The sequence below is a fragment of the Haemorhous mexicanus genome, chromosome 1, assembly GCF_027477595.1.
Source record: "Haemorhous mexicanus isolate bHaeMex1 chromosome 1, bHaeMex1.pri, whole genome shotgun sequence".
NCBI lineage: Eukaryota > Metazoa > Chordata > Aves > Passeriformes > Fringillidae > Haemorhous > Haemorhous mexicanus.
In genome coordinates this window covers 63255171-63269251 of record NC_082341.1, presented here as the reverse complement: position 1 = coordinate 63269251, position 14081 = coordinate 63255171, and the positions used below count along the sequence as shown (strand labels likewise).

General features: G+C 38.6%; 1 long non-coding RNA gene across 1 annotated transcript in view; it reads left to right on the top strand.

Moving 5' to 3' along the window:
• The window catches only part of LOC132329854 (uncharacterized), a 124653-nt gene that overhangs the window by 98944 nt on the left and 11628 nt on the right, over positions 1-14081 (top strand). Inside the window, exon 5 of the long non-coding RNA XR_009487199.1 lies at positions 11779-11863. This is a non-coding gene — a long non-coding RNA (uncharacterized LOC132329854). The remainder of the gene's footprint in view (positions 1-11778; positions 11864-14081) is intronic.

The following is a 14081-nucleotide window of genomic DNA, read 5'->3' as shown; positions in this document are numbered from 1 at the left end:
AAGGAATTGTCAAAGTTTTTGTTCATAGATGATTGTCCAAAACAAGCCCAAGGCACACAAAAATCAGTTTGGAGGACCCGGATACACAGCGGTGAGCAGCGCTGTGCACGCCGGCGAACACACAATGCCTGGTGCTTATATTATTTATTATGCAAATGAATCTGTGGAAACCACAAGGTCAGCCCCTTGTGGATGCCGAGTGAGCTGGATGTTTGCGAGCAATGCCGCTGCGAGTCGTGCCCTTCCCCTTTGGGAGTGAGGATGTTTGCTCAGATGGAGGCATTGTTTGGGTTTGGCAGAGGCCGGGAGCAGGGCGCAGGAAGCGGCAGCGCCCTGATGGGGCTGTCCCATCCCGGCTCTGCCAGCTGCCTACGGCACAGCCGGCTCTGCCGCGGCACCTTCTTCTGTGCCTACCTCTCGGAGTCTCTGTGGTCATGATGACTCCGAGATGTGTTAGAGAGTCTCTTTTTCCCAGCCCGGCAGCCAAAGAAGGAATCAGGATTCTTCTGTTCTGGTTCTCGAGGTTGTTTATTTTCTGGTTATCTATAACATTCTTTCCCCGACCCGCCGAGGTCTGTCTGGCAGGTTGGGTTGAGGCACACTGCCCGCCTCAGAGGCAGTGTTGTCTTTTTATACTAAAAACTACGTGTATATTATTTACAGTAATTTCCAATACCTATCACCTATGTTAGACAGTGTGTTTCTACTCTAAACCAATCTAAAAGTGTCAACATCACCCAGAAGACAGAGGCCAAGAAGAAGAAAGAAGAAGGACAAGGAACGCCCAAATTCCTCCATCTTGGGACCTTGAGCCTGCATTCTAAGAACCCCAAAATTCTATTTTTCACCCTGTGACAAAATAACTATCATTCTACTTAAACTTTCGTGGCTTGTAATTCCTCATATAAGGTTGGAAATTTTTTCCATGGGTCAAAATCAAAGGCACAGGGGTCTTAGGCTCTGTGCCAAGGTCTCTGAGCCCTCTGGCTGGGGCTCAAGCCATCTAGGACAGCTAGAGGGATGTCCTGGGTTCCAACAGCTACCTGCTTCTGTGTGCTGTTCGCCACAAATGATAAGGTCACGGTGATTAAACAAATAATCGGAGGCTCTTTCACAATCCTCTGCTCGGATTAGGGGATGTGCATCCCTACCGAGTCGGTAAATGACAGCAGCCGGGAATGGTTCGAGTGGACGGTGGGGAGCTGGGCAGACCTCTGATGCAGAAGCTGCTTTTGCAGCAGGATGCAAAGGAGATCCTGGTAGACAGATGGCTGGCTGCCCACTTTGCAGAGTGTCCCTTCAGACCTCAACCTCAGCTCCTCCCCCTGTAAAAGCATTCATTATGTTTTGTCACTCGATACATTAGTTTGTTTTAATGCACTGAAACCCCACGTACATTTAGCAGTCTCTTTCTGCTTGTTTTATGGGGCTCCACTGTGTTTGGAAATGAATTAAAGCATCTGAAAGGCTTGGCAGTTTCATTAGAGAAGGACGGTCCAATCCAAATTAGTGTAACTCATTTAAAATTGAAGTAAAATGTTTTAAGGAGAGTGATCTGATAAATATTGGCTTAAACTAATTGGATTTTCAATAGACAAATTACTGCATTTTTCTCATTACTTAGTGCTCTGTAAGGCTTTCACATAGTATGTGAGAGTTCAGTTCCCTGCTATAGAGCTAAGAAAGATGAGTGAAATCACTGACTGAAGATGCTTTCCAGGTCTTTGGAGGCAGGATGGCTCAGGGATGCTGTGTGGCTCAGACCTCCAGGCAACTCAGCCTGTTAGGGAAGAGGTGTTGCCATTTTCTGGTGGATTTTACAGTGGTTTGCGGATCCTCATGCTCCTTGCACGTCTGAGATTATCTGCAGGCTGCCACTGGCCTCTCCAGAAAAAAGGTGCTCACCAGGAAAAGCACAGCATAAAGCCTCTGGTGTAGAGTAATCTCAGGTTTGCTTATTTGGGGGTTTGATTTTTGTTTTTGTTTTGGTTTGGCTTTGTTGTTGTTTTTTTTAATTTTTATTTTTTTTTAATAAGCAAAAACAGCGCTTAATTTCTAGAGGACAGAAAACCATGCATGTCTTTCCAAAGTGAGCTTCCATATTACAAGAAGTTATTACTTACAACCAAATGTGATTGAAATAAATACACAATTGTTGCATTTTTTTCCTTTAAAAAGTAATATTATCCCCACTTGAATAATAGAAAAATAGAAATAGAAAACGAGGAGGAGTTCTTAAAACCTTATCTAATGTTGGGAGTACCATCATTTGGTTGCTTCCAAAGCATATTTTCTGAAAAGAGCTGGTATGCATTTATTTGATTCCTTGTTTGGTACTCATTCAATTCTCCTTTCTTGAATGTCAAAGTAAATGTTTTCTGGAAAAAGGAGCTGCTCCTCAAAAAGGATTTGGTATGGTGCAAGAACATGGGGCCTGAGAAGTGAAACACACTCTTGTTCCTTAGTACTGAAATATTTGTATTAGCAGCAGCAGTAACAGTGTGTTTTAATGTCTGTGTGGTAGGAAATTGCATGTGGATGCAATTAGATAATATTGACAGTCACAATGGTGGGTATGCAAATAATACCATGATATTCTTCTGTCTAACTTCCTGTCTGGGAAGAAATAGAGATAAAAAATGGAGTGGTGCTGTGAAGACCAGTGCTTCATTTATTTTTCTAATGCAAAATACACTACAGCAGGGCATGTCCATGGGAAATGTGTTCTCTCAGTTTAGGAGAGTAAGTAGCTGCCTGCAAGGTTAAGGCATACACATATGCATTTTTACCGGGCAGATTTGATGTATCTCATATGCAAGCCTGACCATCCCAGGTCCAGTATCCCAGCTGAAAATGGTTTCATTCAGTTCACTGCATTTCCATGTGATTATCCTGGTGTGCTTATTTTTTGTTACCTTTTGAATAGATAATTTAAAATTGCTCTCTGTAGGGATGTTCTCTATGCCTGTCTGCCTATCAATCTTTCTATCTGAATGCAGAAGTATTTGATTAGTGTATTTAAAGTAATAAAGATGTCAACAGTAGTGTCATATTGATTGATGTTAATTATAAGTCTTTAATGGCTCTTCTGGTTTGGCCACTCTCCTTGCAGATTGTGATTTTATGGTTAAAATAATGCCCTGCTGTCCACACACTCAGTCATAAATTGTGGTCTATCTTTCTTTAATGACTTTGCATGCAGTGGTATAATCCCAATAACATACATTATCTTTGGTAAAAGGAAGGCAGTGACTTTCATAGAGGTGATGGATGGATGGATTTATAAGGACTAGCTAACGGGCTGGCTGGGCTCACACCAGAGGCAAAGCTGATTGTTCTGCTCGTGCATTGCCATAAGCAGACACAGTAAGCAGGCAGTCTTGGATAAGTGATGATTTTCATTCAGTTCCTCTCTTTCCACTCCATATCATCAGTAAAAGTTAAAGAAAAGGCTGAGATGTGAATCAGTCTCATCTCAAAAAACAAACTCCTTAGTAAGTAAATAAAAAATCTGTAGGTATCTCTTCACTATACTGAACACTAAAGTAATGCAGATTATTGCTTTGTGGGCCTTCTCTCTAAAAGAAAGAAAGAGTGCATGTTTCACGTTACAGAGGTGTATTGCTTCAGCAAGGAAATGCTACAGCTCTGAGAAAGGTCTCATCATTTCTGGCGGAGTTTAATCATTTTACATGCATGAGAAAAGTGAAATGTGAGGGGACAATGCAGAGATGTCTTCAGGGATGCCCACATACATATGGAGGTGTGCCATGTTGCACGTGCTCATTTTTAAGTAGATTCACTACAGCAATTCTGAAACAGCACCTTACTGCTTCTCTATCCATAGCTGGCTCAGTGGAGCTGCAGCACAGCATGGAGAATCCCATCATGCTGTGTTCATACAGATAGGTGCACACAGAAGCCTTCAGAGCAGTCCGTGCCCTACGGGGCCTGGGATATGACTAGTGAACAAGGATAAAAAGCTGGATGTTTCCTTGCCACTGAAAAGCTGGGAATAGAAGTTAATTTGGAAATGATACAGTTAGAGAAAGTAATTTATTGGAATCCTGATCCTGGCCTTTACTCTTTGGTAGCTCGCTGTAGTTTTACTGTCGTACATGATCGACAGCACAGAAGTCCAAGGAAATTATTGGTAAGGAATGGGCATTGTTTTGTTTAGTTTTGTTATTTTTGCTGGATTAAGATGGGACTCATAAAATTAGTGCTGAGCAGAACTGTAGCACAAACAATGGTAAAATATATGACAAAATTTGGAAGCATTTGGACTGTTGCAAACTGCAGTTCCAGCACTGCCTCCTGTGAGTAGATGCCTTATACAGCTGCTGCTAGATGAGTTGCTTTCTAAATAAATCTGATTACTATTTGTTTATTAAGCTAGAAACCTGTATGAGTTTTCCACAGAACAGCAATATAGATATGCTTAAATGTAGCAAGAAAGTCAACAAATAAAATAAAATTCCTTGAAGCTCAGGCCAGAGCAGGATAACAGGATTTGCATAAAGTGCTTTTAGTCACTTGCCACCAAATTTTACTAGTTTTAGTTTTTCTGACTCTGATAAAGCAGTGATATTCCTTTGCCATATTGTGGAGTGTATGCTTCTAGAAATCACATATGCTGGACAGCATCTGGGTGGCTGATGGGCTGGGCAGGCAGCTGTACTCGCAACTTTGGAATTACTTTTGCTACTGTCATGAGAGACCCTGTTGGTGGGTGTCTGCAGCACATTGTTCATGTGAATCTTTTGGGTTGATTTTGTTTTGGGATGGTGGTGTGTTTAAGCTGGGGTTTTTTGGTGTTGCTTTTTGGTAGTTTCTTTTTTTAAAATTTATTTATTCTGTAATTGATCAGAATTTTTTCCTCTGCAGTTTGTGCTGGGGTTGGGCTGTGTGAAGTTTTCCCCCTGGTCTTCAAAGGGCAGTGTTCCCTTGTCTCAGTCCCTGCTCTTTTTTGTTTACAATAAATTAGCAGTAGTTCCTGTGTTAGAGATGAAATTAGAAAAAAACCCAACAAAACACTACAAAAAAACCCAACCCCAAGGCTTCAGTTTAAAAATGCAGGTTAATCCTCCACAGCTTTCAGAAGCATTTCTGTAGCATGCTACTAATTAAGATAAGGTTACCATTTTAAGTTATACCAGGAATGCAATTATAGCTCTTACTAAGAACTGTAGCAATCAATTTTATACAAATTATTCAGACCTGGTAAGGTAGAATGCAGCTTTAATAGGACAAGAGAACACACTGTGGTTTTATTAAATATAATATAGATTTGAATTAGTGCTGAATGTTGCACTGCTGTGCATTCAGCAGGAATCCATGTATCCCTTTCTAAAATATTTTCTTAGATAGGATTAATTCAGGAACTGTTTCCTCTTGTTTTCCATGTACAGTTTCTACTGATTGATTTTGATTTTGAAAAGGAGATGTTTAAATGGATGTAATGTAGAAACTGGTGTAAAGGAGTGTGTGGTGTGCTTACCAAATGATAAAATGTTGACATGTATAAATGGGTGCAAGTTGGTGTCAGATGGCAATTTATGACCTATGTAGCTTGTAGATATATGCATTTTTTGCAGATACTGTACACAGGGGATCAAATTCATCTCCAGTTTAGTTAAGGTAAGAAAAAAGTGGGCAGGTGAGTGGGCTCCTTGTCCACCAAGCCCCCTGTGCACTAAACAGGCTTAGATGTTGCCATATCCTTGAATTTTGGCCAACTCTCAAACAAACAAACAAACAAACAAACAAACAAACAAACAAACAAAAGTTACTGTATTTGTGGAAGAACTAAACTTAGCCAATTTCACCTTTTTTTGATTATCATTAAGATAAACCTGTTTCTGAGAAACAGTGTGCACCATAGAGGGGCAAACTGTAAAAGTATGCTGGAGTGGAAGTATTTCACATTATTGTGCAAACAATACAGTGTTTTTATCTCTGCACCATGTCCTTCTGGCTCTGTTTTCCAAGCAGAGAGTGATTGTCCTTTAGGTTTTCCTGAAACATTTTCATCTTTAACTCAATCACTTCTTATCTTGCTCTGGCTGCCTTGTTTTTTGTTTTTTGTTTTTTGTTTTTTTGTAGCTGTGCAGACTTGTGTTCCTTGGGTTATACTCATGTTTTACAGATGTCCTTTCCTACATTCGTAAAGGTGGACAGCATCAAACTGCAGTTAATCTTGAGTGCCTGTGTGGATTTAATCAATAATTTTAAAGTTCAAACATTAAAACAATGACTGTTTCTCAAGTGTGCTTAAAACCTTGGCAAATTCAGAAGAAAGCTTTATCTAAAAGGAAGCAGAACACATGAAATGTGGGTGAATTCACACTCCACCAGCCTTAGTTCTCTGATGTAACAACTTAGTGATCTGTGAAGAGAATTGTCTGTAAATAAAGATTAGAGGAAAAGTATTTATATAAATGCATTAGATTATTTCTTGTTTTACCCTTTTTCAAAGAGATATTAAGATGGTTACTTTTCTAATTTAGATGTCTTTTGTAAAAGAAAACTTTTCCTTGGATTTGTCACTTTTTTCTCTTTAATGTGTGCTAGAATTTTTTCAGTGAGAACTGCAGTCTTCTATGGGGTGGGAAATTAAAACCTCTAACTTCTACCTCTAGCAGCTTTGCATGAGGCTGTCCATTTCAAAAGAGCAATGTCTTATTAATTCTTTGCTAAAATCTTCAGCATGTGGGCCAAGAAGAAACATATTTCTGTGTTCATTTGAGTCACAGTACTGTCCTTCCCAGAGCCTTTGTTATCCACAGTTTTTATTATCTTAGCTGTACTTACCAGCCCCACTGACCTGGAGCTAAGGCATTACTTCACTTCATGTTAGCATGGAAGATGCAGACATTACTCCTTAGTTTTGGGGTATGGTTTTCCTTTCAAATGCAACCATAACCCAGGGGACAAAAATTGCTTTTCAATCAGAAATATTGTTAGGTTTGAAAGAAAAGAAAACAGTAGTCGTTGTGGTTTTGCATTTAATTTTTTACCAGCCTGTGTTACTCAGGTTTAACCTGAGTGAGGACACAGCATCACATCCTTCTCCTCCTCTGGAGAGGGGGGTATGTGGTATTGCTGCTCTTTTTATGAGGAAAACATTTGTTTTCATTTTGTTAGCACAGAAAGCTGGGACAGAGAAGTAGAGACTTTTGGGGCTGAAAAGGTGTCACTGGTCAAGCAAAGGCCACTGAAAGAGCACAGGTAAAAATCTGTAGTATCTGCATCCATATGGATCAATATGTGTATATATAATATAAGTTAGACAGTAGTGATTGCAGCTTATAGCCAGACTGTAACAGAAGCACTCATTTTAATTTGGTTATCCTAACAAAAGGAATTGGTGCTAGGGGACTGTGGTCCAGCTGAGAGCTGATCTGCAGGATGGCCTGGTGCAGGCACAGCAAATGCCAACGTGTCTCTCATTCTCCCCATTTGTTTAAAAATAGCAGGGGTTTGGTTTTGTTTTCTTTTCAGGATGGGTTGTTTTTGTTGTTTGTGGAGGTTTTTTGTTGTTTTGGTTTAGGCTGATTTTGGGTTTTTAAGTGTTTTAAAAATGTAATTCTAGAAAAGAAAAGAATGTATCATTGTTACTCATTTTGAGACTAGTCTGTCTCCTGTCTGGCTGGTAACTCTGTCAAGAATTTAATGTTTGGAAAATATTTTCATGTTACAGGCAAAAGCCCTTTCATCTTCAAAAAGTTGAAAAAAGGTAGTATTTTTCTCTCAAAAGAAATTTGGTTTGCACACAGTACATAGGTGTCTTTGCAGTCACTCCCAGGATAAATGAAAAGACTGTAGCATTACATATATCAAGATATTTTGCTGCCATATGTAAAATTCAAATCTATTCAAGTTTGAAGAAGTTTTTTGTTGATTTAAGGAGGCCAAAGGCAGCAGGTTAATTGAGTATGCTTTGTTGGAGAAGTACATCTAGAAATAGGTGTCTTTTTAATTTAGGTAATGGGGTGAAGCTAGTTGGATTAAGAAGGCATAGTTTACTGTAAAAAACACCCCTGCTTTCATGGAGATTATCCTCTGCAGGTTGATGGCAGAAAGATTTTGTTTAGGATTCATGCCAATTAGACAATCATTGACACTGGAAATGAATAAAGCAAAGGATACACTAAGGTTCTTTATGTTGTTTTAATTTCATTCTTAGTCTTGTTCAGGCTTATCCAGAGAAAGTTCATTAGCAGTGGTCATAGACTTTGTTAGTGCAAGATTACAGGTGAAGGTTATTTTGGCATGCACAGAAGTAAAAGAATTTGTGTTTACAGAAGGAATTCCTCTCTGCTAAATTGGGGGAGGGTCGTCCTTCATTAGCCATAAAACATATATTGGCTGTACCATGGGTGGGTGTCAACTTCATTTATTGTTAAACTTAACAGTAAACTGTTGGGTTAGTTAAAATGTTGTCAACAAGATCTCTAAATATTTAACACTTTAAGTACTTAAAAATATCAGTGTCTGTTGGGCCCAAATCTGATGAATAGCAATATTTTCTAGTTTGGAGTCATGTTTTCATAGATCATGCTTCACTGCCAGCTGGTTTTGTTTTGAGATATTTTGAAATGCTTGAATGCTTGAAAGCATAGGATGAGATGCTAATGGTGAGCAAAACCAAATATTCTACAGTTGAATCTCTTAATGGTTGTTGGAGTTAGAGGGATTGACTCAACTTTTAAATGGCAATTGAGTGCAGAGACATTTTCAAATGACTTCTTGGGTTGGATATAAGACCAGGAAGCATCCAACCTGTTGGCCCTAACTATTTTCAAAGCTCTTTAAAGATTTTAACAATTTGTATATAGTTAAACATGTCTCCAGTTCACAAATGAATAACATGCATCTGAGGTTTTATGTTGCTCAATCAGAATAACACCTGTAGTCCTGGCTCAGGAAAGGGTCTTTCCCAGCAAAGACCAGGGAAGCATGTGCTTCTTCATACTGAAGGTAGTAGAATGTAAGCAAGAACTTATTACATGAGTCTAAATAGGTCTAATCTAAGGGTTTTTGAGGAAATATGCTTTTCTTCAGTTTATTCCTTGGACTGTCTTCATTTCTGATAATAATCAGGCTTCTCACCTTCTTTCCTAAGCTCTGCTGTACTTTGCTTTTCATTTTTTCCATGCCTCTGCCAGGAGGCTGTAGTTCTGTCATGAATACTGCTTGCTTAATACAGTAGCACATGAGATGGGCTGCAAACACTTGTAAAAGTAATCAAAAGATTAGGGTTTATAGGTCAACTGAAATATGCCTCCAGCATATTCTGTGTCTCAAATAATGCCCTAAATGATAACATTTATGATATTGCAAGCACAGGGAAGTTAGAAGAACCTTTATAAGGTTTTGGGCACAAACATTAAATGCGACAAACACCAGCAGTGGAATTGTTCCTCAGTAATGTGGACATTTGCTCTGTCTCCACCTGTTTACAGTATTCAGTTTGGAATGCACTATGTTGTATTCACAATTTCTACACACTTCAGTTATGGTTGTAAGTACTTATCTGCAGAACTTCACTTGGGGGCCTGGAGATGAAAATAAGCATACAAAACTTGTGAATAATTAGGCAATGTTATAAACCTCACACAAGGGCAGAAGGTGGTAAATTATGTCTACTAAAATAATATTTAGAAGTTCAGATGTGAAACAAAAAGAAATTATAACATTAGCAAATTTGAGTTCAAACCTGAGGAGAAGCAAAAAGCAACAACCTGATGAACAAAATATATGGTTATACAGCTATAAATTCTGGCAACAATTCTTGTAAGTGGTAATATTTTACAATGAAAATATCAATAGAAATGTTATGGTTTGAAAAGAAGGACTCTTAGAAATGTCTAATATTATTTTACTCTACATTTATAAAATGAGGTAAAATAAAACCAAGTAGAAATGGGAATGAAGCTTGATAGAGTCAGAAGTAACTGTTAGAAAGTGGGTGGGAGGCAATGTTAATATTAAGTGATGTTATTGGCTCTTCTCCCTAACCATTTCAGCCAGATACACACATTTCACTTACAATAGGTGTGTATTGAATGTATAAGTATATATGAAAACACACATATAATATACAAAATTTATATATTTATATAGAAATATGTATTAAAAAATGGCAAGTGAGGTTATATTTGCGTGTATTCATTGTACTGCCCAAACAGCTGAGTGATGAGAGCATGAAACAGGGTTTGAATGTGTGGTTATTCTCACTTCAGTGTTATGCTTTTGATTTCTGGAAGCAATCTGTTGCACTTGCAGTTTGGTCCTTGACCTTCTAACACTTTTGGAGATGTGCCATACAATCTTTGTTTACAGTAACAAGCATGGAAAAACTGACTTCCTGACAGTAATGCTGAAGTCTAAGTTGAAACCACTCACAGGTGAAAAAACATAGCTCTTCCACTTTGAACTTGTAACGTGTTTGATGTAAAATACCCATCTAAAACTGGGCAGCCAGGGAAAGGAAACCAGTCTTTTGCCCAAGACCAAATATTAACTGCCTTGTCTGCAGTTTCACTAAGGATTTGGTTGTAATGTTTTCTGTGTGTTTTTCCTTGAAGAGCATAAAATTTAAAATTTTGCCCACCCTTCCTCTTCGTTTAAAACTGGTTTTTATATAGGTATGATATTAATTGGCTGAGCCAGGTCATGGACTTATAGCTCTTGTATGTGCAGCACTGATCTCCGTGTGACCTCTTCATCACACAGCTTTCTCACAGGCAGGTAAAACACATTAGGGTTTGTAGGTTGGGTTGTATGCATCACAGAATCATTGACTGGTTTGGGTTGATCTTAAAGGGATCATCTATTTCCAACCCTCTGTGCCATGGGCAAGGACATCTTCCACTAGGCAGCGTCACTCAAAGCTGCATCCAGCCTGGCCTTGAACACCATCAGGGATGAGGCATCCACAGCTTCTCTTGCCAGCTTGCTCCAGTGCCTCACCATCCTCACAGTGAAGAACTGATCAACACCACTACTTCCTGCCTTCCTGAAATTTGCATCACTTCTCCTAGTGTTCTGTGTTCATTAACCCAATACTAATGACTGTGAGACTTAAGGAAACTAGGGTAGTAGCAGGAGGAACTTTTGTGTTCACATTACATTCTCTTCTTGAAGTGCTGGTTTACCTAACAAAGCAACAATGTAGTTCTGGAGTCAAAATCAAAGTCGTGGTGCAGAATGAATGCAAATCTAATGGAAGATGTATCACACAGTTCAGTGGTCATGTTTTTGGTAATGTAGCTTAACTGATGTGTTTTGTAGCAATAAAATACTCCAGAATTATGTCATAGTAGTGTTATTTTGAACTTTTAAGAAAATAAAACAGAATTATAAGATCACTGAAAATTCAATGACAAGTGAGGTAGTGAAACATTCCTATTTTACTACAAGCTGTACATTTTAACACATGCTTTCATGTACTTTTTCAAATGTTATTTTATTTTTACATCTTTACAATAATTACAGTCCTCTACATTAATTTATATCCCAATGTGTTTTACACTGGCATGTACATTATGCCAGTTGCTTTTGAACTGTGAGGAGAGTTTGGCCTCAGGACTAACTTACCTGTTGGAAACAGTTTTTAGTAAGTTAGAAGAATAATGGAAATATTAATGTTAGGAAACTTTTACAAATGCAGAGAAAGTTGTATGTTTTTCAGTGTTGTTTGTCATTTGGTTGCATTTGCATCAATATATCACATTTTGCTCAGTTAATTGTCCTATTTCTATTCCCATCCAGGACTGCTGCTGAAGTGTTCTTTCCCACACAGTTTGCAGACATTCAACTGGACAAGGCTAAAATTACATAGACTCAGTCTTTTAAGGTATGTAGGCATTTTCCAGCATGCAACAATCAAACATAGAAGAATATAGAGAAAACATCACTCAAATTTTAAAGTTAGCATTAGTATTCACACTGGAAAGAGGGTCTCAAAAATTATTAAAGAGCTGGCCAATACAAGCATGTGTAGCCAGTGCTGAAATACCTCAAACTTTGAGAGGGTAATTGCAATAAACTGTCCATCAAACATCCATAGAAAATTGAATTAATTTGGGAATTTTTTCTAAGAGTAGTATTGATGTCACTGACTAGTGAATTCAAATAAATTGTTCTGGTTTCTGATGACTGCAAGAGAAAAGTGCAGAACTGTGGTGCTTTACCAGTTTCTTGTCATGAACATCTCTGTGCTGCAAACACAGAAACACCATTTCCCTACGTTTTTTCACATTCATTCACTTAGATGGTCGAGGCAGACTCTAGTGTATTTTACTGAAAATTCTACCAAGAAAGTGGAATCATGGTTATTTTTTAAGCTGTTTGGAAAACTAAAGTGTGTCCTTTTTTTATGAGGAGGTAGTTAGATCTCCTTTCCAGACACCCTACAGCTCAGCAAGGAGATAGCTTTGTAGAAACCCATCAAGTAGCAAAGTAGCTGTGATCACACAAAACTCCTCAAAAGATATCTTACCTTACTGAAGAGGTACAATGTAGATAAATGGCTTTTGGGACTTGAGCTCTCAGATGACATTGACCTAAGTGTCTCTAAGCTATGGCAGTGTGTGTCTAGCCATACCCTGTGGTCACTAAACTTCTGCTAGCGTTTTGTGTGATGTGTAGGGCTCTTCATGCACTGGCCGGTAACCAGGATGGCTCAGTGCTTAGACCCATGTGAAGCTCTGTGGTTTTTGCTCCCTGACATATGTTTGTTTTGATTTGAGTCCATAAGGTTTGCACACTTGAGGTTCATTTTGAGGTTTCAAGTTCAGTGAAACGTCAACTTTTGCCTGGCTTTTGGGTTGAAACCTCAAGCCTAACGACAATTCTTTCTCCATCTGCAGATTACAGAGAGAAAGGTCATTTAAAATTGAACCCCAAAGCCTGATTCTTGCTGAGAACCATCAAATATTCAACTGGACCGTTCCTTGAGATTATATGTTTCCATCAAATTAGCAACTCCACATTTTATTGATATATACACAAGTGTGCTAGTGGCATTCTACTCTAATTGAAAACATAGCATTTCTCCAAGTTTCTGTTATTCTTCAGTTCCTGCTTCCTAGGTAGCACTATTAGTGCTACTCAGGGGTGGCAGCTTTTGAGTATAATAAGGAAAAACTTAAATTTATGATTGGTTCTGTTTTTTCTGCCCAGTCTCTGCAGTGCCTGTGCTATGCTTAATCAAGGTGAAGTTCTCCTTCCTTTGACTTCAGGAAGTAAGACCCAAAGTAGAGCTCTTCCCAAAGGGAAAAACTAACACCTTAAATGTTTCCTTTTCCAAAACCTAAGTTTAGTTTTCAGTGACGTTCAATACATCACACTTGCAGGGATCCATGTTTCATTTGAGTACCAAGCAGAAAATTAGCCATATAAAGAAGTATTTGGTTTAACAGCATCTGAAAATTACTCCACAAAATTCAGTAGCCTTTAAGCTCTCATGAAGTAAGATTATTTTGGGCTCTCTGTATATTACTCTGATTCTTCATGTTCTTCTAGCGTCTACTCAGCTGCTGAATCTTTGCTCTGAAACCTGTCCCCTGTGGACAGTTACATCAAATCCAACATAGCTCATGTATCCCTAAGGCAGCACAAAGCTGCACTAATATGGAGCAGGATCTGTGATCAAATGTTTGAGAAGCAATCCTAGGAACATTTTTATTGATGACTTGTCAAGGCAGCATCCAAAACAATCCCAGTTCTTTTCACGTGTTTCAGTCCAAAAGCTTTCATGTGAACACAAACAGTAATGATCTCAACCCAAAATTCTTACCTGTACCCTCAGCTATTCTGTTTGGACAACTTCTGAGTTCTCCATTCTCTGGAGGGGAGAAAATATGCTGTGGAGCTAAACTGAGAAGGTCATATTAGACAGGTTATTTAAAATCTGCTACTGAATTACTTTGAGAGCTAACAACATCTAACAGAGTAAAGTACTTATGTTAGAGATTTGAAGAGGGAAGAAAGGTCGTTACCCATGCTGTTAACAAAGCACTTATTGGGGAGTTTATCTGAAGTATAGGAATTAGATTTGCAAGCACTATGTG